Source organism: Coregonus clupeaformis, chromosome 24 (assembly GCF_020615455.1).
Source record: "Coregonus clupeaformis isolate EN_2021a chromosome 24, ASM2061545v1, whole genome shotgun sequence".
In the NCBI taxonomy this organism is placed as follows: Eukaryota; Metazoa; Chordata; class Actinopteri; order Salmoniformes; family Salmonidae; genus Coregonus; species Coregonus clupeaformis.
Genome location: NC_059215.1, coordinates 55,658,818 through 55,683,019, shown reverse-complemented (window position 1 = coordinate 55,683,019; position 24,202 = coordinate 55,658,818). Strand labels below are relative to the sequence as shown.

General features: G+C 44.1%; 1 pseudogene; it reads right to left on the bottom strand.

Moving 5' to 3' along the window:
* On the bottom strand, positions 1–24,110 carry LOC123481824 (annotated as a pseudogene).
* Positions 24,111–24,202: the final 92 nt, after the last annotated feature.

Here is a 24,202-nt window from a genome sequence, read left to right as displayed (position 1 = left end):
TCAATTACTAGACATGCATTTGAATCTGTTCTTGAAGCAAAAAAAGGGCATTTCTGATTTGGGCAGCATCCACGAGGAGTAGCGGAACCTGGCGTAGGCCTTCTCACTGTCCGACTTGCCCCATGGCAACTTGATCTTAGATGCATGGTTTACGATGATGTCATCACAGGAACCGATGTGGAGGATCCCCAGCCCGTCGATGAAGAACTCTATGAGGATGCAATAAAAGCTTTTTAAAATTAGATCACAAAAGGAATGTCTTGTTTTCTTGTTGCAGACTTTCAGTGACATCAGCCACAACTTATGTTCTCAGTCTAGAAGGATGTGACTTATTAAATCAAATCAAATTGTATTTGTCACATGCTTCAGAACAACAGGTGTAGACTAAAAGCGAAATTCCCAACAATGCAGAAAAGAACACTGAGTAACAATATACTGTACATGGGGCACCAGTACCAAGTACGAGGGGGGTACGAGGTAATTGAAGTAGATATGTACATATTGGTAGGGGTAAAGTTTACTAGGCAACAGGATAGATAATAAACAGTAGCAGTGCCTTCAGAAAGTATTCACAACCCTTGACTTTTTCCACATTTTGTTGTGTTACAAAGTGGGAAAAAAATTTATTTACAGTAATTGTAATTTTTTTTGGTCAAAGATCTACACAAAAATACTCTGTAATGTCAAAGTGGAAGAAACATTTGTGACTCGCTCAGGAAACTAGCGCACGCCGAACGCCTCTACTTCACAGGAGAGCCATTTGAACGTAAACTTTAAAAAAAAATCAAAATGCATTAAGTGCCTTCTGAACATGTGTAACTTTCATGTGCCTTAATAACAAACTTGTATGCCATCTGTAAATACAAATAAAATTGTTAAATTATGAGCATAGTTGGTTTAGCCACAGAAAAAGACAGCAACCTTCCCGCTAGCCATGATTGGCTAAGATAATGAGTGGACTGGACATGCCGAGAGAGGACTTTGGATTGGTCTGCCATGTAGCACGCTTCTGTCTATTTGAGCTGGTCAGTATGTGTAGTTAATCCTGTCTAAGGCTTTTTAACAAATATATTGCGTAGTAGAACTCCATAAGTGTTGCTCTCCACTTTCTGGACGACAGAGTTTTGAAATCAGTGGAATTATGATAGCTAAGGAGATGGAGAAAACACCTGTCTCCGGATTACATCTTCAAACTAAGGGCAACCATGGCATCTGGGAGAGAGGGAGAAGCGTCCATCCATGTATACTGGTAAGATAGTCTAGCAAAATTTTCAGATATTACATGTTTCTAATTTTGTAAGAAAGTATTTTTCATTTCAAGTTAAAGTGTACTGTTAGTAGCTAGCTAACGCTAGCTGGCTGGGCTTGCTAGCTAACGTTACATGTAAGGATCTGTGTAGTAATATTATTCGTATCTCAGAGCCATTTGCTTTGCTAGTTATAGCCTAATGTTAGCTAGCTAACATTGAACCTGGTTGGTTAGCTACCTGCAGATTCATGCAGGGTAGTAACGCCATGCATTGGGATTTTGTTCATTGTTTAGCTAGCTAGCTAGCTAGCTACATGTCTTAACAATAGACTCTAGCTATGCAAGCAACCATTTCAATAGAATGTTAATGATGTCACTGCGACAACTGTTGATAAACGCCGCTGGTAATTTCGCTCTGGCTATCTACTCCGATTTCAGAGCACTCTCATCTGAATGTGCCAGAGTGCAGAATAACTGACGACCTTACTTAACGCTCAACACCCGCTGAATATGGACGGTGTCAGTAAACGTTGGCAAAAAGCGTAAATTGTTGCCAGCAGCAGAGTTGCAGTCACCAACGCTCTGGATAACATAAAAACAACCTAACCAGCTCTGCAAGGACGAGTAAAATAATCAGAGAGAGCTGCCTCTCATTTGTAGCTAGCCAACGTTAGCCAGTTAGCTTGGGTGCTTGACTGCTGTTGTTAGGACAGAACGCCCAGATCAACCCCTTAATGAGATGGGTGGGGCTAAAGCTTAAGAGGTGAATGATGCTGAATGGGTATAGACAAAGAAGAGGTCTCCGGTAGGTTTACCAAAACATTCAAAGGCCATTTCTCAAAAGTGATGTTACAAGTTTATCAACTTTCAAAGCAGAATTACTTTCCCATTGTTCCTCAACTGTAGTGTATGATATACTGTACCATTTTCTAGCTTTGAGTCTCTACTTTTATCCAATGTAAATAACACAATTTCAAAATTTTTTTACATTTGTTAAAAAAAATAGATATATAAATAAATATATAATTAGATAATGATTTAATTTCCCAGAGTCAACACATTTCAGAATCACTTTGGCAGCGATTACAGCTGTGAGTCTTTCTGGGTAATTCTCTAAGAGCTTTCCCACACCTGGATTGAGCAACATTTTCCCATTATTATTTTCAAAATTCATCAAGCTCTGTGAAATTGGTAATTGCTAGATAACCATTTTCCGGTCTTGCCATAGATTCTCAAGAAGATTTAAGTAAAAACTGTAACTCGCCACTCAGGAATATTCACTGTCTATTTGGTAAGAAACTTCAGTGTAGATTTGGCCTTGTGTTTTAGTTCATTGTCCTGCTGAAAGGTGAATTCATCTCCCAGTGTCTGTTGGAAAGCAGACTGAACCTGGTTTTCCTCTAGGATTTTGCCTGTGCTTAGCTCCATCCAGTTTCATTTTTATCCTGAAAAACCCCCCAGTCCTTAACGATTACAAGCATACCCATAACATGATGCAGCCACCACTATACTTGGAAAATATGGAACTCAGTAATGTGCTGTATTGGAGTTGCCAAAACATAATACTTTGTATTCAGGACAAAATGTCACAAACGCTGAGAGACGGGTCAGACCAAGCAGCGTGAAAGCGTACATGTTTATTTAACTCAATAAACATAAACAAAACAATAAACAACGTAACGTGAAGTCCTCAGGCTATACACATACAAGTCTAACACGGAAACAAGATCCCACAACTAAGGTAGGCAAACAGGCTACTTAAGGGATCCCCAATCAGAGACAACGAGCGACAGCTGTCTCTGATTGGGAATCACACCCGGCCAAATATAGACACACAACCTAGAACTGAAACATAGAAATAGACTAACTAGAACGTAAACATAGAATATAGAACATAGAAACTCACGCCTGACCAAACCAACTAAAGACAACAGACCTCTCACGGCCAGGGCGTGACAGTACCCCCTCCCAAAGGTGCGCGCTCCGGCCGCACCAACCTGACTCATTAGGGGAGGGTCCGAGTGGACTTTCAGCCATGGAGGTGGATCCGGCCCGCCGTGACGACCCCTTCCTCTCTGCCTCCCGCGTGCGCCCTGGTCTGGTCTGGACCTCGCGCGATGCTTCCCCTCTCCTTCCTCCCACGATGCACCAAGCCCTGTCTGGACCCTGGTGTGGGGAGACCCCCGAACCTGGAGAGGTGCTGACGCCTGGACCTGGATCGGCAATCAACCCCACGATGCGCCAACCCTGTCTGGACCCTGGTGGGGGAGACCCCAAACCTGGAGACTTCTGGGTCTGGAGTGGAGCCGCTGACCGGAGCTGAACTGGACCCCGGTGGAGCGGACTGCTCTGACTCCGGAGTGGAGCCGCTGACCGGAGCTGAACTGGACCCCGGTGGAGCGGACTGCTCTGACTCCAGAGTGGAGCCGCCGACCGGAGCTGGACTGGGCACCGGTGGAGCGGACTGCTCTGGCTCTGGAGTGGAGCAGCTGACCGCTGCTGGACCATGCACCGGTGGAACAGGCCGGTCCGGACTGGGGACACGCACAACTGGTCTGGTGCAAGGAGCAGGAACGGGCCGGGCCGGACTGGGAGACACGCACCACAGGTCTGGTGCGAGGAGCAGGAACGGGCCGGGCCGGACTGGGGACACGCACTACAGGTCTGGTACGAGGAGCAGGAATGGCCGGGCCGGACTGGAGACCCGCACTACAGTTGGTGCGAGGAGCAGGTACGGGCCGGGCCGACTGGGAACATGCACCACAGGTCTTGTGCGAGAGCAGAATAGCCGGGCCGGACTGGAAACACGCACCACTGGTTTGGTGCGAGTAGCAGGCACGGGCTGAGCCGGACTGGGAACACGCACTACTGGTCTGGTGCGCGGAGTAGGCACGGGGCGCACCGGCTAGCGACACGCACCACTGGTTTGGTGCGGGAGCAGGTACGGCCGCACCGACGGATACACGCACCACAGGTTTGGTGCGGGGAGCAGGCACGGGGCTTACCAGACTGGATACACGCACCACTGGTTTGGTGCAGGGAGCAGATACGGGGCGTACCAGGCTGGCGACACACACCACTGGTTTGGTGCGGGGAGCAGGTACGGGCCGTACTGGACTGGATACACGCACCAGCGACTTGGTGCGAGAGCGGCACAGGCTGCCGACTGGATCACACACCACTGGTTTGGTGCGAGGAGCTGGCATGGGCCGCACCGACTGGGATACGCGCACCACTGGTTTGGTGCGCAGGAGCTGTTACGGGCCGCCACCGAACTGGACTTCTCTGGCCCGGAGTGGAGCAGCTGACCGGAGCTGGACTGGACCCCGGTGGAGCGGACTGCTCTGGCTCCGAGGGAGACGCTGACCGAAGCAGGACTGGACCCCGGTGGAGCAGACTGCCTGGCTCCGGAGTGGGAGCAACCAACCAGAGCTGGATCAGGCACCGGTGGAGCGGATTGCTCTGGCTCCAGAGTGGAGACGCTGACCGAGCTGGATCAGGCACCGGTGGAGCGGATGGCTCTGGCTCCGGAGTGAAGCAAACTTCCGCACCTGTATCCATCCCCATTTCTGTAGCAGGACTAAATGCCGTGCCCAGCCTGGGCACCAACGCAGAGGAAAATTCCAGCCCTGTAGCTGGGCTGGTTAACGGCCCCAGACTGGGCACCGACACGCAAAGTGCTCCCTGCAGGGGACCGGCGCTGGAGGTCGGGTGAATTGTGTGGTTGGAGGAGGTGTAGAAACGCCACCTCTCTCCCATCGCTCCAATCTTTTTTTTTTTTTTTTTTTTCACCTTTATTTAACCAGGTAAGCTAGTTGAGAACAGGTTCTCATTTACAACTGCGACCTGGCCAAGATAAAGCAAAGTAGTGCAATAAAAACAACACAGAGTTACATATGGGGTAAAAAACATAAAGTCAGAAATACAACAGAAAATATATATACAGTGTGTGCAAATGTAGCAAGTTATGGAGGTAAGGCAATAAATAGGCTATAGTGCAGAATAATTACAATAGTATTAACACTGGAATGCTAGATGTGCAAGAGATTATGTGCAAATAGAGATACTGGGGTGCAAAAGAGCAAAAATAAATAACAATATAGGGATGAGGTAGTTGGGTGGGCTAATTTCAGATGGGCTGTGTACAGGTGCAGTGATCGGTAAGGTGCTCTGACAACTAATGCTTAAAGTTATTGAGGGAGATAAGAGTCTCCAGCTTCAGAGATTTTTGCAATCTGCTCCAGTCATTGGCAGCAGAGAACTGGAAGGAATGGCGGCCAAAGGAGGTGTTGGCTTTGGGAATGACCAGTGACATATACCTGCTGGAGCGCAGACTACGGGTGGGTGCTGCTATGGTGACCAATGAGCTAAGATAAGGCGGGGATTTGCCTAGCAGTGATTTATAGATGGCCTGGAGCCAGTGGGTTTGACGACGAACATGTAGTGAGGACCAGCCAACAAGAGCGCACAGGTCAAGCAGTGGTGGGTAGTGTATGGGGCTTTGGAGACAAAACGATGGCACTGTGATAGACTACATCCAATTTGCTGAGTAGAGTGTTGGAGGCTATTTTGTAAATGACATCGCCGAAGTCAAGGATCGGTAGGATAGTCAGTTTTACGAGGGCATGTTTGGCAGCATGAGTGAAGGAGGCTTTGTTGCGAAATAGGAAGCCGATTCTAGATTTAACTTTGGATTGGAGATTCTTTATGTGAGTCTGGAAGTTGAGTTTACAGTCTAACCAGACACCTAGGTATTTGTAGCTGTCCACATACTCTAGGTCAGACCCGCCGAGAGTGGTGATTCTAGTCGGGTGGGCGGTGCCAGCAGCGCTCGATTGAAAAGCATGCATTTAGTTTACTACTCCCCACGCGCTCCATTGCACTGCTGAGAGCCTGGATCCTACTCGCTGCCGCTGGACACGCCTCCAAAGATTTGGACGGACCGACTGTACCTGCTGACTCCGATTTTAGGTGCGTGTTCCTGTCCTGGTACGGCCGCCGGACTGGGAACACGCACTACTGGCTTGGTGCGAGAAGCAGGCACAGGACATACCGGGCTGGGAACTGGCGCTGGATATGTACGATTGTTCCAGTCCCTCTCTCTCCACGCCCAATCCTCCTCCAGTGAGGACTCCTCCGGGAGCCCCCCACGAGTTAGGGAACAGAAACTCACCGCCGCCGCCATCCTCCGACTCCTCAGTGTAAAAACTGTTCCCATTCCTGTTCCCATGGTCTTAGGACTCCACCGGGTGCAGTGGTCGGGGCTCCTCTCTCTCGATCCGCAGGTCTTGGAGGACCTCTAAAATAGCGGCCTCCTCCTCACTAGTCAGCCCTTTCCTGGCCTCCTGCTGCCTCGCCGTCCCACCTCGTGAGCCCCCCTCAACATTTTCTTGGGGCTGCTTCTTGGGCTTCCTCTTCGGCCGGCTTCGCTGATGTCGCTGTTGATCCTCTCCTACCCGGGCTTCCTCCTTCATTGCCTTACTGTAGCGGACGGCCTCCTCCTCTGTGATTTTCCCCCAACCGAGGAGGACATCTACCAACGTAGCCTCCTGTTGAGTACCAGGCGCTTGTTCCTTCTGGACACGCTGCTTGGTCCTTTTGTGGTGGGATCTTCTGTCACAAACGTTGAGAGACGGGTCAGACCAAGGTGCAGCGTGAATAGCGCACATGTTTATTTAACTCAATAAACATAAACAAAACAAGAAACAACGTAACATGAAGTCCTCAGGCTATACACATACAAGCCTAACACGGAAACAAGATCCCACAACTAAGGTAGGCACAGGCTACTTAAGTATGATCCCCAATCAGAGACAACGAGTGACAGAATATAGAACATAGAAACTCAATGCCCTGACCAAAACCAACTAAAGACAACAGGCCTCTCATGGCTAGGGCGTGAAACAAAAACTAAATTGCTTTGCCACATTTGTTTTTGCAGTATTACTTTAGTGCCATGTTGCAAACAGGATGCATGTTTTGAAATATTTGTATTCTGTACAGGCTTCCTTCTTTTTACTCTGTCAAGCAGTTTTCCTTCCTCTTTGGCAACTGAGTTATGCAACTTATGTGATTTGTTAAGCACATTTTCACTCCTGAAACGTATTATTTGTTACTTGCCATAACAAAAGGGGTTGATCACTTATTGACTCAATACATTTTAGCAGTGGTGTAAAGTACTTAAGTAAAAATACTTTAAAGTACTACTTAAGTAGTTTTTGGGGGTATCTGTACTTTACCTTTTATATTTTTGACAACTTTTACTTTACTACATTCCTAAAGAAAATATTGTACTTTTTACTCCATACATTTTCCTTTACAACTAAAACTACTTGTTACATTTTGAATGCTTAGCAGGACAGGAAAATTGTCAAATTCACCCACTTATCAAGAGAACACGTGGTCATCCTTACTGCCACTGGCCTGGTGGACTCGCTAAACACAAATGCATCTTTTGTAAATAATGTCTGAGTGTTGGAGTGTGCCCCTGGCTATCAGTACATTTTTTAAACAAGAAAATGGTGCCGTCTGCTTTGCTTAATATACAGAATTTTTAATGATTTATACTTTTACTTTTGATACTTAAGTATATTTAAAACCAAATACTTTCAGACTTTTACTCAAGTAGTATTTTACTGGCTGACTTTCACTTTTACTTGAGTAACTTTCTATTAAGGTATTATACTTTTACTCAAGCATGACAATTGGGTACGTTTTCCACCACTGCATTATAGCTTTTAATTTTTTTATTAATTTAGAAAATGTTCTACAAACAAATTCCATTTTGACATTATGGGGTATTGTGGATAGATCAGTGACACAAAATCGCAATTCAGGCTGTAACACAATATAATGTGGAACAAGTATCCTATTTTGTTGCCTTACAACCTGGAATTAAAATTGAGCTTTGCAGCTCCTTCAGGGTTATCTTTGGCCTCTTTGTTGCCTCTCTGATTAATGCCTCCTTGCCTGGTCCGTGAGTTTTGGTGGGTGGCCCTCTTGGCAGGTTTGTTGTGGTGCCATATTCTTTCAATTTTTTTATAATGGATTTAAATGGTGCTCCATGGGATGTTCAAAGTTTCTGATATTTTTTTTATAACCCAATCCTGATCTGTACTTCACAACTTTGTCCCTGACCTGTTTGGAGAGCCCCTTGGTCTTCATGGTGCCGCTTGCATGGTGGTGCCCCTTGCTTAGTGGTGTTGCAGACTCTGGAGCCTTTCAGAACTGGTGTATATATACTGAGATCATGTGACAGATCATGTGACACTTAGATTGCACACAGGTGGACTTTATTTAACTAATTATGTGACTTCTGAAGGTAATTGGTTGCACAATATCTTATTTAGGGGCTTCATAGCAAAGGGGGTGAATACATATGCACACACCACTTTTCCGTTATTTATTTTTTAAATTTCACTTCACCAATTTGGACTATTTTGTGTATGTCCATTACATGAAATCCAAATAAAATCATTTAAATTACAGGTTCTGTAATACAACAAAATAGGAAAAACGCCAAGGGGATGAATACTTTTGCAAGGCACTGTAGTAGTTTTATGGCTTGGGGATAGAACCTGTTCAGGGTCCTGCTGGTTCCAGACTTGGGCATTGCTACCGCTTGTCGTGCGGTAGCAGAGAGAAAAGTCTATGACTTGGGTGTCTGGAGCTTTTACAATTTTTAGGGCCTTCTTCTGACACTGCCTGATAAAGAGGTCCTGGATGGCAGGGGAGCTCGATCCCAGTGATGTACTCCCTGTTCACCCATGACTGCGTGGCCACGCACGACTCCAACACCATCATCAAGTTTGCTGATGACACGACTATGGTAGGCCTGCTCACTGGCGACGATGAGACAGCCTACAGGGAGAAGTTCAGTGACCTGGCAGTATGGGGCCGGAACAACAACCTCTTCCTCAACGTCAATAAGACCAAGGAGCTGATCCAATCGACGGGGCTGCATTGGAGCAGGTCGATAAGCTTCAAGTTCCTCTGTGTCCAAATCATTAAGAACTTAAAATGGTCCACACACGCGCAGTCATGAAGAAGGCTCAACAGAGCCTCTTCCCCTTTTGATGATCTGAGGGCTCATGCCAAATATTTTCAGCTTCCTGAGGGGGAAGAGGTGTTGTCGTGCCTTCTTCACGACTGTGTTGGTGTGTGTGTGGACCATGTTAATTCATTAGTATTGGGGACACTGAGGAACATGAAGCTCTCGACCCGCTCCACTACAGCCCTGTCGATGTGGATTGGGGTGTGCTCGGCCCTCCTTTTCCTGTAGTCCAAAATCAGCTCCTTTGTCTTGCTAACATTGAGGGAGAGGTTGTTGTCCTTGCACCACACTGCCAGTTCACTGACCTCCCCTCTCTATAGGTGGTTTCATCGTCGTCGGTGATCAGGCCTAACACCGTCGTGTTGTCAGCAAATGTAACGATGGTGTTGGAGTTGTGCGTGACCACGCAGTCGTGGGTGAACAGGGAGTACAGGAGGGGACAAAGCACACACCCCTGAGGGGTATCCACCTACAGTAAAGTATGTAGGTCTTTTGATGCTCCTTTGGTTTGTGTTACCATAATTAAAATAAAAGCAATATTTTGATCACAAATAAGGAAAACCTCTGGGCTCTAGTGATGAGACAAAGACACTCACCAAGATGAGCCACGTGATTCAGACGAGGATCGAATCCAACCTGCTGCACCTTGTCTGTCCTCCCCATGAAGAAGTTGATAACAGCGTCGGCTAGGACACAGTTAGGAAAGCCCTGGATGGCATGATGGTATCCGTTTGATGTGTATACAGTCCCCCTCCTCACCCCCTTCCTCCACTGAGATGGTGTGGCGGAAAGTAGCAGTGTAGCCTGTAGCTTCTCTCACAGCACCACCCACCTAGGGTAACAGACACAAAAGGAACAAAATGAGTGGGAGGGACTACATGTAATAATATACACTACCAGTCAAAAGTTTGGACACACCTACTCATTCCCGGATTTTTCTTTATTTTTACTATTTTCTACAATAGTGAAGACATCAAAACTATAAAATAACACATATGGAATCATGTAGTAACCAAAAAAGTGTTAAACAAATCTAAATATATTTTAGATTTTAGATTATTCAAAGTAGCCACCTTGCCTTGATGACAGCTTTGCACACTCTTGGCATTCTCTCAACCAGCTTCATGAGGAAGTCACCTGGAATGCATTTCAAATAACAGGTGTGCCTTGTTAAAAGTAAATTTGTGGAATTTATTTCCTTCTTAATGCGTTTGAGCCAATCAGTTGTGTTGTGACAAGGTAGAGGGGTATACAGAAGATAGCTCTATTTGGTATAAGACCAAGTCCATATTATGGCAAGAACAGCTCAAATAAGCAAAGAGAAACGACAGTCCATCATTACTTTAAGGCATGAAGGTCAGTCAATCCAGAAAATTTCAAGAACTTTGAAAGTTTATTCAAGTCCAGTCGCAAAAACCATTAAGTGCTATGATGAAACTGGCTCTCGCGAGGACTGCCACAGGAAAGGAAGACCCAGAGTTAACTCTGCTGCAGAGGATAAGTTCATTAGAGTTAACTGCACCTCAGATTGCAGCCCAAATAAATGCTTCATAGAGTTCAAGTAACAGATACATCTCAAAATCAACTGTTCAGAGGAGACCATGTGAATCAGGCCTTCATGGTCGAACTGCTGCAAAGAAAACACTACTAAAGGACACCAATAAGAAGAAGAGACTTGCTTGAGCCAAGAAACACAAGCAATGGACATTAGACCGGTGGAAATCTGTCCTTTGGTCTGAGGAGTCCAAATTTGAGATTTTTGGTTCCAACTGCCATGTCTTTGTGAGACGCAAAGAAGTTGAACCAGCATGGCTACCACAGCATTCTGCAGCGATACGCCATCCCATCTGGTTTGCGCTTAGTCCCACTATCATTTGTTTTTCAACAGGACAATGACCCAAACACACCTCCAGGCTGTGTAAGGGCTATTTAACCAAGAAGGAGAGTGAGGGAGTGCTGCATCAGATGACCTATCCTCCACACAGGGCGGTGTGTTCATTAGGCGATATGGGCACGCACTGCCAAACGGGAAAAGGAAGGGATTTTTTTCTAATCAATTATATCACGGCAACAGTAGTTTTCAGTGTTCTAATCTAGACGTCTGATCTGCCACTAAATGTCCAATCAGGCTAAAGTCGTAGCTTCAAATGGCCCTCGCCCGTTTTGGGGCGATTTCAGTCAGGTTGAAAATCGCCCCAGAAGTCTCTCAGACTCTCATGTAAAATCTTTTTTTTTCAAATATCAGAGCTTTCAATACAATCTCTATGGGTTCCGGGAGGGCTTGCACTTACGCGCTTTCGTCATACGTAACATAACCATGAACATAACTAAGAAAAGAGCGGGTAGCAGCGTCAATCAATTCACGTACTACTGTGAAGATGGCTAGCGTTCAGTGCAACTCGATTGTCTCTTTGAAAGAAGTTCATTTTTGTCGGCGAACAAATCAAGATAAATTGGCAACGAAACAATTAGGACCTCCCAGACCAAATTTAATAATTCAACAGGTTTCTACTAAAGGGGGAAAGTCCTACACCCGAGGATTTTCCAAAAATTGGTACGAACGAAAACCTGGCTAGCAGGCTGCGATGTAGCTAATGCAGTCTTCTGCTACCCCTGCTTACTCTTTCACCCTGAAGGCGGCACGGCAGACAGCACCGCTTGGACAGCGACTGGTGTAACGGACATGCACCATCTTTCAGAAAAGATTAAGAAACATGAGCTGTCAAAGACCCACATGGATAGCTGTTTGAGATTGTCTGCTTTGGGGAGAGTGAACATTGCCACTCAACTGGATGAGGGATACAGGCTAGCTGTCCGCCGCCACAACGATGAGGTTAGCAAGAACCACATCCACATCCTCAGCCGGCTAATCCAGTGTGTGAAGTTTTGGAGTGTTTGAGTTAGCTTTGCGAGGCAAAGATGAAACTGAGGGCTCCACCAACCCTGGTATTTTTCTTGGACTTGTCAACTTTGTGGCACAATTAGATGAGGTGTTTGATGACCATCTTAAAAATGCTAAAGTTTTCAAGGGCACATCAAAGACCATTCAAAACGAGCTACTGGAGTGTATGCTAGCGGTCATGAGGGAACATATTGTGGAGGAGGTGAAGTCGGCGAACTTCGTAGCTATCCAAGCTGACGAGACCACGGACGTTTCTACACAGACACAGCTGGTGCTTGTGCTGAGGTACATAGATAGCAAGAAGATTTTATTTTTTTCCTGGGGCTTTTTTCACAAAATCATGCCCCACGCTCGACATTCTGTACCAGAAGCTACAGAAGAAGGACATCGATGCTGTCTTCATCAAACGTGCCTCGACAGCTTCACAAGCAGTGTGCAGGCCATAAGGTAAGATTAAACAATATCATTCGATCTTTCTCAAAGCAGAGCTTTATTTGAAAATGTATGCATGAAAGGAGACATCATCATATTTACAAATCTATACAATTGGCCAGAATATGGTTGTTCATTTTTACAAAGCCATACAGATAGCTGTGTTTACCTTTTCTAGAAATTATTTTCAAATTCTGTTTTCAGGCAAAATGTCTATCACTGTTCATTTTCACAAATCTATACAAGAGGGCAGAATATGGAAGTCTATAAAAATGTCTTATTACCAATAACTTGCATCAATGTTTTCAGTAGCCTCTATCAAAAGCTCCTGCTTGCTTGTTGTGAATTATGCTCAGGTGCACATATTTCCAATTCAACCATGAGGCCTTTTTGAAGCAAGTAATGTGTATATCAGTATTGACTTATATGCTGCCCCTGTCTTCATGTTGTTGCTGGACATATCTTTTTTTAAATGTGTTAGGTCACCTAAATCATCAGAAAAATTGCCCCCTGAGAATTTTTTTCAGGAGCCGCCACTGCCTCCACAATCACTTGACCTCAACCCAATTGAGATGGTTTGGGATGAGTTGGACCGCAGAGTGAAGGAAAAGCAGCCAACAAGTGCTCAGCATACAGTGGGGAGAACAAGTATTTGATACACTGCCGATTTTGCAGGTTTTCCTACTTACAAAGCATGTAGACTGTCTGTAATCCAGAAAATCACATTGTATGATTTTTAAGTAATTAATTTGCATTTTATTGCATGACATAAGTATTTGATACATCAGAAAAGCAGAATTAATATTTGGTACAGAAACCTTTGTTTGCAATTACAGAGATCATACGTTTCCTGTAGGTCTTGACCAGGTTTGCACACACTGCAGCAGGGATTTTGGCCCACTCCTCCATACAGACCTTCTCCAGATCCTTCAGGTTTTGGGGCTGTCGCTGGGCAATACGGACTTTCAGCTCCTCCAAAGATGTTCTATTGGGTTCAGGTCTGGAGACTGGCTAGGCCACTCCAGGACCTTGAGATGCTTCTTACGGAGCCACTCCTTAGTTGCCCTGGCTGTGTGTTTTGGGTCGTTGTCATGCTGGAAGACCCAGCCACGACCCATCTTCAATGCTCTTACTGAGGGAAGGAGGTTGTTGGCCAAGATCTCGCGATACATGGCCCCATCCATCCTCCCCTCAATACGGTGCAGTCGTCCTGTCCCCTTTGCAGAAAAGCATCCCCAAAGAATGATGTTTCCACCTCCATGCTTCACGGTTGGGATGGTGTTCTTGGGGTTGTACTCATCCTTCTTCTTCCTCCAAACACGGCGAGTGGAGTTTAGACCAAAAAAGCTCTATTTTTGTCTCATCAGACCACATGACCTTCTCCCATTCCTCCTCTGGATCATCCAGATGGTCATTGGCAAACTTCAGACGGGCTTGGACATGCGCTGGCTTGAGCAGGGGGACCTTGCGTGCACTGCAGGATTTTAATCCATGACGGCATAGTGTGTTACTAATAGTTTTCTTTGAGACTGTGGTCCCAGATCTCTTCAGGTCATTGACCAGGTCCTGCCGTGTAGTTCTGGGCTGATCCCTCACCTTCCTCATGATCATTGATGCCCCACGAGGTGAGATCTTGCATGGAGCCCCAGACCGAGGGTGATTGACCGTCATCTTGAACTTCTTCCATTTTCTAATAATTGCGCCAACAGTTGTTGCCTTCTCACCAATCTGCTTGCCTATTGTCCTGTAGCCCATCCCAGCCTTGTGCAGGGCTACAATTTTATCCCTGATGTCCTTACACAGCTCTCTGGTCTTGGCCATTGTGGAGAGGTTGGAGTCTGTTTGATTGAGTGTGTGGACAGGTGTCTTTTATACAGGTAACGAGTTCAAACAGGTGCAGTTAATACAGGTAATGAGTGGAGAACAGGAGGGCTTCTTAAAGAAAAACGAACAGGTCTGTGAGAGCTGGGATTCTTACTGGTTACTTATGTCATGCAATAAAATGCAAATGAATTACTTAAAAAACATACAATGTGATTTTCTGGAGTTTTGTTTTAGATTCCGTCTCTCACAGTTGAAGTGTACCTATGATAAAAATGACAGACCTCTACATGCTTTGTAAGTAGGAAAAGCTGCAAAATCAGCAGTGTACCAAATACTTGTTCTCCCCACTGTATGTGGGAACTCCTTCAAGACTGTTGGAAAAGCATTCCTCATGAAGCTGGTTGAGAGAATGCCAAGAGTGTGCAAAGCTGTCATGAAGGCAAAGGGTGGCTACTTTGAAGAATCTAAAATCTAAAAATATATTTTGATTTGGGGAGTTTCTCCCATTCCTCTCTGCAGATCCTCTCAAGCTCTGTCAGGTTGGATGGGAAGCGTTGCTGCACAACTATTTTCAAGTCTCTCCAGAAATGTTCCATCAGGTTCAAGTCCGGCTCTGGCTGGGCCACTCAAGGACATTCAGAGACTTGTCCCAAAGCCACTCCTGTGTTGTCTTGGCTGTGTGCTTAGGGTCGTTGTCCTGTTGGATGGTGAACCTTCGCCAGAGTCTGAGGTCCTTGAACGCTCTGGAGCAGGTTTTCATCAAGGATCTCTCTGTACTTTGCTCCGTTCATCTTTGCCTCGATCCTGACTAATCCCCCTGCCACTGAAAAATATCCCCACAGCATGCTTCACCGTAGGGATGGTGCCAGGTTTCCTCCAGATGTGACGCTTAGCATTCAGACCAAAGAGTTCAATCTTGGTTTCATCAGACAAGATCATCTTTTTTTCATGGTCTGAGAGTCTTTAGGTGCCTTTTAGCAAACTCCAAGCGGGCTGTCATGTGCCTTTTAATGAGAAGTGGCTTCTGTCTGGCCACTCTACCATAAATGCCTGATTGGTGGAGTGCTGCAGAGATGGTTGTCCTTCTGGAAGGTTCTCCCATCTCCACAGAGGAACTCTAGAGCTCTGTCAGAGTGACCATCGGGTTCTTGTTCACCTGCCTGACCAAGGCCCTTCTCCCCGATTGCTCAGTTTGGCCGGCCGCAAGAGTATTGGTGTCCATTTAAGAATGATGGAGGGCATTGTGTTCTTGGTGACCTTCAATGCTGCAAAAACATGTGGTACCCTTCCCCAGATTTGTGCCTCCTCACAAATACGAACAATTTGTTCGACCTCATGGCTTGGTCAACTGTGGGAGCTTATATAGACAGATGTGTGCCTTTCCGAATCATGTCCAGTCAATTGAATTTACCACAGGTGGACTCCAATCAAGTTGTAGAAACATCTCAAGGATGATCAATGGAACAGGATGCACCTGAGCTCAATTTTGAGTCTCATAGCAAAGGGTCTGAATACTTATGTAAATAAGGTATATACAGTGAGGGAAAAAAGTATTTGATCCCCTGCTGATTTTGTACATTTGCCCACTGACAAAGACATGATCAGTCTATAATTTTAATGGTAGGTTTATTTGAACAGTGAGAGACAGAATAACAACAACAAAAATCCAGAAAAACGCATGTCAAAAATGTTATAAATTGATTTGCATTTTAATGAGGGAAATAAATATTTGACCCCTCTGCAAAACATGACTTAGTACTTGGTGGCAAAACCCTTGTTGGCAATCACAGAGGTCAGACGTTTCTTGTAGTTGGCCACCAGGTTTGCACACATCTCAGGAGGGATATTGTCCCACTCCTCTTTGCAGATCTTCTCCAAGTCATTAAGGTTTCGAGCCTAATGTTTGGCAACTCGAACCTTCAGCTCCCACCACAGATGTTCTATGGGATTAAGGTCTGGAGACTGGCTAGGCCACTCCAGGACCTTAATGTGCTTCTTCTTGAGCCACTCCTTTGTTGCCTTGGCCGTGTGTTTTGGGTCATTGTCATGCTGGAATACCCACCCATGACCCATTTTCAATGCCCTGGCTGAGGGAAGGTGGTTCTCACCCAAGATTTGATGGTATAGGCCCCGTCCATCGTCCCTTTGATGCGGTGAAGTTGTCCTGTTCCCTTAGCAGAAAAACACCCCAAAGCATAATGTTTCCTCCTCCATGTTTGACGGTGGGGATGGTGTTCTTGGGGTCATAGGCAGCATTCCTCCTCCTCCAAACACGGCGAGTTGAGTTGATGCCAAAGAGCTCGATTTTGGTCTCATCTGACCACAACACTTGCGGGCGCTGCAGGATTTCAGTCCTTCACGGCGTAGTGTGTTACCAATTGTTATCTTGGTGACTATGGTCCCAGCTGCCTTGAGATCATTGACAAGATCCTCCGTGTAGTTCTGGGCTGATTCCTCACCGTTCTCATGATCATTGCAACTCCACGAGGTGAGAACTTGCATGGAGCCCCAGGCCGAGGGAGATTGACAGGTCTTTTTGTGTTTCTTCCATTTGCGAATAATCGCACCAACTGTTGTCACCTTCTCACCAAGCTGCTTGGCGATGGTCTTGTAGCCCATTCCAGCCTTGTGTAGGTCTACAATCTTGTCCCTGACATCCTTGGAGAGCTCTTTGGTCTTGGCCATGGTGGAGAGTTTGGAATCTGATTGATTGATTGCTTCTGTGGACAGGTGTTCTTTTATACAGGTAACAAGATGAGATTAGGAGCACTCCCTTTAAGAGTGTGCTCCTAATCTCAGCTCGTTACCTGTATAAAAGACACCTGGGAGCCAGAAATCTTTCTGATTGAGAGGGGGTCAAATACTTATTTCCCTCATTAAAATGCAAATCAATTTATAACATTTTTGACATGCGTTTTTCTGGATTTTTTTGTTGTTTTTCTGTCTCTCACTGTTCAAATAAACCTACCATTAAAATTATAGACTGATCATTTCTTTGTCAGTGGGCAAATGTACAAAATCAGCAGGGGATCAAATACTTTTTTCCTCACTGTACATGTCAATATGACTTTCACTTTGAGAACTCAGTTCCCATGCGTCCTCCCTCAATTCCACCCCAGGTTCTACTATGATTCTAAACCGATTCTACCTCATTCTAATCGTTCCTCTCAGAGAGGCCTCGCCCTCATCACTCACCAGGTCCAGGTCTGTGCGCACACACACACACACACACACACACACACACACACACACACACTACACACACACACACACCATGTCCAGGGTGGTCTTCTCCAGGACCTCCACCATCTTCTCCAGCCTGGTGTTGGAGGTGAAGAGGAAGTCATCGTCCACCCACAGCACGTACTTGGTAGTCACCTGGGAGACAGCCAGATTCCTCCCTGCAAACCAACCCTGCATGGAGGTGGACAGACAGGACAAATACTTAATTAACAATTTGGCGATAGCCGAATGTTTGATAGCCAAGGTGATCTTAAATCCTGGACATGGAGACCCTCAGAGTATCAGGAGGGAATCACAAGTAAATTAAATACTGGGCTGGAACAAAAGCACAACTTGTGGGTCCCCCAAGACCAGGACTGAAGAAGACTGTGATGAAACAGGAGCAACACTTGACTTACCAAAATTAAGCTTTCTTACCTTCCCAAACGGCATAATGTACTGTTCAATGTGTGGACCCGTCACTGGCTGGGGGTGCTCGTTGTCATCTGCTATAACTATGGAGACTGTGGGGTAGAACTGCCGTATGCTGTCAATCAGATCCTGCAGTTTGTCATAACGCAGAAATGTCTTGGTAGCTATGGTGACAAGTGAGCTTATGTTGTATTCTGAGGAAAAAGGAAAGGCGTATTCGTACCCAAATATTAATATTCATACTTATACTTAACTTCAGTGACCTTCCAATACAGAAATCATCCCCCATATGATGCCAAATGCATCATTAAGTGATGATTTCTGTATTTTGAAAGTTATTGATTGCTGACAAGCAAAAAAAATTGGGACTATGTCAACAATGGACTAATGAAACAAATACCAAAATATAGTTTTTGGGTGGAATGGGCCAAAATAGCTTTTTTAGCAAGATTTTAGCTAGGACTTTCTGTGAGTGGTCTGAGTGGGGAGGGGAAAACTGAACACTAGCTGTTATTGTCAGAGAGGTTTGGAACTCTTTAACCAATTTACTGCATGGTGATGTCACCATGGAAAGCCAAAACTCCTAGAAGGTCTTGTGTAGATTGCATTTTCAACCAGAAACTATCAGGAAATAACACTGAGCAAATTTGTTCACACTTTTACAGTGTTAGTTTCATCCGCTGTTAAACAATTTCATATAAAACACAGGAAAAACTGCATTTTGACTTCACGGGGCCTTTAACAACATTGCAACATTTAGGTCCTCGGATCTGTACAGTGGTCAAATTCCAAATAAACAACATGCATACCTCCAGTGGAAGCTGAGTGATAGAGTTTAGGAATAACAGCATGTCCAACCTTTATGGTAAAAACTGACTGGTGTCCATCAGTCTCAAATTGCACTGGAATAGAACAGAGAAACACATTTCATCACTCTAATATCTTGTGTATATCACAGTACAGTATAGTTAATTTCATTAAATATTAAAACTACCATAAAACTAAACAAAAACAGTCTGCCTCTGTGCTAACATCTCTTTTCACAAACAGCTAAATTAACTTAGAATTGCTCTCCAGAGTCCAAGTCTCGTTCAGCAAACAAGTTGTAATCTGTAACATGGAATGTCAAATTCCAGTACCCAATGCTTTTTCTCCAGGTGCGGCATGTTCTCTTGCCTAAACACGGACTGTGATTTATAGTGTAGATTATAGTGTAGACTAGTTGTGTGCCTCTCCTGGGCGTGACACGTTTATAAAGATCTCTGTATTGATGTACTGAAGTAAAAATTCCCAGGCAGGTGGGCATAGAGTAGCCTGAAATCCTGTAAAGGTTCAGCTAATATTTGAATCCATATACTACTCAGTGTTTAGCGTGACAGGGAGTGGCAAGGAATGATAATGAAGACTTGGGGGATTGAGAACAGCGTAGAAGACATATTTTCCTTTTTTCGCTGTAACTAAATGACAGTAAAGTTGCATTGTATTGTATAGTATTGTAAACAGACTTGGCATACAGATCCTGTACAGTTGCAGGCACTAAAAAGTTGATTTTCAAAACCCTGTAATGCGGTATCAGAACTCAGGACTAGACACACACAGAGGGGGCTGACCCACCTGTGTCAGCAGTCCTGGGGTGGAACCGGGTGTTGGTGTAGGGTGACAAACTGTAGTTGTCTGTTCAGAGTGGAGAGGTGTCTACTGGACAGAGTCATGTTCTCATCTCTCCTGTCCCTCTAACTGAGACCCCGTCTACGGTGGCTGACACATCAAATGTCCCCAGGGTAGCAGTAAGAGTCACCTATAGGAGATGAGAGGGAGGATTCTATTCAATTCAAATAACTTCAAACAATGGCCACATAATGACTGTAGATATAATTTATGTTAAACATGATTCAAGATTTAACATTTTAGTCATTTAGCAGGCACTCTTATCCAGAGCGATTTACAGTTTAAGTGCCTTGCTCAAGGGCACATAGACAACGACCTTTCGGGTTACTGGCCAGACAATCTAACTGCTAGACTACCTGCCACTACAACACATGTATACTGAACAAAAAATCGAAACGCAACATGTAAAGTGTTGGTCCCAAGCTGAAATAAAAGATCCCAGAAATGTTCCATATGCACAAAAGTCTTCTCTTTCAAATTAGCATTTTATCGATATCAATTTGAATGCACAGAGATACCGTGATAAGATCCTGAGGCACATTGTCGTGCCATTCATCCACCGCCATTACCTCATGTTTCAGAAAATGTCCCAGTTCTTCCATTGCCTGCATACTCACCCAACATGATGATAGATTAATTATTAATGACTAATTCTTACACCCTGAAACTGTGTGAAATGTGTTAGGAATGTGTGAGTGTAGGACCAGTAAAGACTATGACATTGAGCTACTATTTAGCAAATGTGAGTAAGAGTTAGACCAGACAACAAAGGACAAGGAGAACTGTCTACAGACAACTGAGAAACCAAGATAAAGGGGCCTCCCCAATTTAGGGAGGAGAGAAAACAGTTAGGCTTTTTATGGAGTATGCAGGATATTGTGAGGACGGCGATAACTAAGGAATGCATATGTGTGTGTGTGTATGTATGTGTGTGTGTATGCATGTGTGTGTGTATGTATGTGTGTGTGTGTGTGTGTGTGTTCTGTGTACTGATGGTCAGGAGAGCAGTTTTAAAGTGGAAAACTACAGCCCGCCTTAAGAGGGGAGGGATTTTGTATGACGTGTGAGTATAAAAGATGGACTCTGAAATTGTGATGGCAGAATTCTCAATGAATAAATCTCTGACTATGCAGACCGGGACTCTGTCCGTTTCTTGATTTTGGGAGACGCACAGAGACACTGAAATAGTTTGTTAAATAATTCACATAACATATGATGTCACCCATTGAGCATGTTTGGGATGCACAACAGCATGTTCCAGTTCCCGCCAATATCCAGCAACTTCGCACAGCCTTTTAAGACAAGTCGGACAACATTCCACAGGCCACAATCAACAGCCTAATCAACTCTATGCAATGGAGATGTGTCGCGCTGCATGAGGCAAATGGTGGTCAGACCAGATACTGACTGGTTTTCTATTCTGTTTGAAATGGTTGCATGTTGCTTTTATATTTTTGTTCAATGTAGTATTATAAATGGAGATAAACTTACTGTATGAAGTTGTCTATGCTTTTCTTTCAGACCCAACCCTTAAAAAAGATAAGAGAATTTCATCTTCAGTAATAAGGTCAGGTTAGTTTTGTTTTTAACTGTTCTACGGTTATGGTTGGGGCAAAGGTGATATTTACAACAAAGCTGCAAAAATCCCTTCTGCCCAGAGTGTAAATCTTTTCAGTGGAATAACTACTTTGTTTAGTCCTACCAGGGATAACGATAGTCTTGAGAGGGCGAACCTCCACCCCCTGGGTAGGGTACTGCAGGGGACTGTTGGCTTCTGCTATAACAAGGAGGTCTGCGGGACTCTGGTACCTGCAGCCAACATGGAGAATTAGACAGACTAGAAATAAGCGCAAGCTAAAGTATGATGGTGTAATGTACTTTTTTATTTTTATTTTATTTTAACAGGAAGACATGTTGAGACCTAGGTCTCTTTTACAAATGAACCCTGTATATAGCACTGCAAAGCACAGCACAACACTTCATTGTACTGTACAGTTACCTCTGCTGGAAGCTGTTGTACTCCTGCTGCCTGTGACTCTTCACCTGGGCTAGCTCTTTCTCCTGGAAGGCTGTGTGGAAGTCATCCTGGGTCCAGACACGGGGGAACAGCACTTGAGCAAAGGGCAGGTCTATGGCAGGCTTCCTATCTGCCACACACACACACCCATTCAGTGCCAGATGCCTGAAGGAGATGAATGAAGAGAGCAAGGGACAAGTTGTGGACAGGTGGCAAGAGTGTGCAACAAAATAAGCACTATTAGTGCAATGGAAACCATGCAGGTTCATTTGATTGAGTCGAATCAGGAAGTAGTTCAACATTTTAAAAGCAATGAGGAAAATTGTAATTGGACCTGGAATTTCAGTTTGCTTTGAATTGACCGAATTGAAATGGGATTGCAACTATATATTAACCACCTATAATCGATTAACTAAGTAACTAAGTTATATAATTTAAAAAATCCCCATCAAAATCCATCAGTTTTAACTAGAGATATCTGGTTTTTGTTTTTTGCATTGGATGCGTCTCTTAAATGTTTAAATGTACTGCAGGGATTCAGGAATACCATTTGTCCATATTAACTCACCCTGCCACACTTTCCTTCAGGACATATGGGATATTGTCAGAACTATTCGGGACATCTTGCAGCCTATCATTCAGAACCTTCTGTGCCTTGTAGCTCTGACCTGGTCCCACATCAACAGTGGTGGTGGCCCTTCCAGTCCAGTAGTGGAGGAGGACGTACAGTAGCAGTGCAGATAAAATGACAAGGCATGTTTTCTTCTGAACGAGGCAGCGCATCACGGACACAGTCAGACACAGATCGATGTGACTAAAGGGCAGATCGGACCAATAAGACACTAGTCAGTCGTGTTTCAGACCTGGGTTCAAATACATGTGTATTTTATTATTTGTTATTGAAATACTTATTTTCTATGCATTTGAGTATTTTCAAATAATGTGGCTCTAAACCACTACTTCTATTGGAAGTATTTGAAAGTATTTTCAAATAACTTCCTATAATGGCCTTCTACTTGAAAATATTTTCAAATACATTCTTTCAAATACCAAAACAGACAATTTGTCTATTTTCAAATACATGCTAATACTTTAAGTGTATTTCCAAATAGGCCTACATTCCAGTATTCAACTACTTGTGTTTAAAAATATATAATAATAATAATAATAATAATAATAATAATAATAATAATAATAATAATATTTACTTCCTAAGGCTACTATGTTACACTTGTTTCACATGATTTGATATTGGTTTGACATTCCGTTTTTTTCTTCATATATACAGAAACAGGATGTAGCTAACATTCCACTCCTTGTACTCCTTGTCATATGCATAAGATGTTTAGCGTGACAGGAGTGGCAAGGAGTGGCATGATAGATAAACAGACTGGTGCCCATACCTATGAGCGTTCTGGCTCAAGGCCACTTACTTAAGTGCTTAGTTAGAGCTTAGCCTAAATACTGTTTTACCTGCATGTGCCCACTCTGTTCAATTAATTTGCTATTATATTCTAACAGCTTGACTGAATAAAGATCTGTGGATTACACAGACATTTCCTTCTCAGAAATAAACTGTCACTGGTGTTGTCACTTCTAATGGAAAGGGGTCATAATCTTTTACAGGGAATGATAGTATGTGAAATGACATACATGCTATGAAAAGTTACATTACGATTCAAATGACAGCTGTGTAGTAGTCTATTACAAATAACAAATCTAGTTTGTATAGTGGACTAGAAGACATTGTGTACGCACCCAATATAACACTTGAATGTAGGCCTATCTACACACACACACTAGCGCGGGTATAGCAATATATTACCGTAATACTCATGACGGCATGAAGGCATAATGGAACAAAACATGCAATTTCATCTTATTGTAACAAGTGTCGTTTTCAATTTTTTAATAACTGGTCATATTTAGTTGATCAAATGTTAATCAAGTTAAAAAGGGAAAAATAAGTCATACCTTACAGTGTGACAGGAGAGAAAGATCTTTGTTCAATATCGCCTCAATAACCACGTTTCCATCCAGTTTTTATGCGAGTAAAGTCATCCCATATATAGTTTAAACATGACGGCTGCAGCTGTGTTGGAAACAAGAAGTTTCCGTACAATTTTATACATGCAGTCTGATCATTTGTTCGTTCGAAATGGTGAGATCTTTTACGATCCGTAAAATTCATTATGCAACAAATGGCGGCAGAAACGCCTTTATGCGCAAATATTGAAGTGAAATTTGAGTCACGCTATGATATGTTGTGTGGTCCTCCCACTACGACTTGGGAAACCATGCAGTTTATTAAGCTACAGATTAAATAATTTATAATGAACTTCACAGGGTGTTGAAAGTACACGGTGATCTTGATGCTCCTTTCCAATAGCCTAAACATCGAGG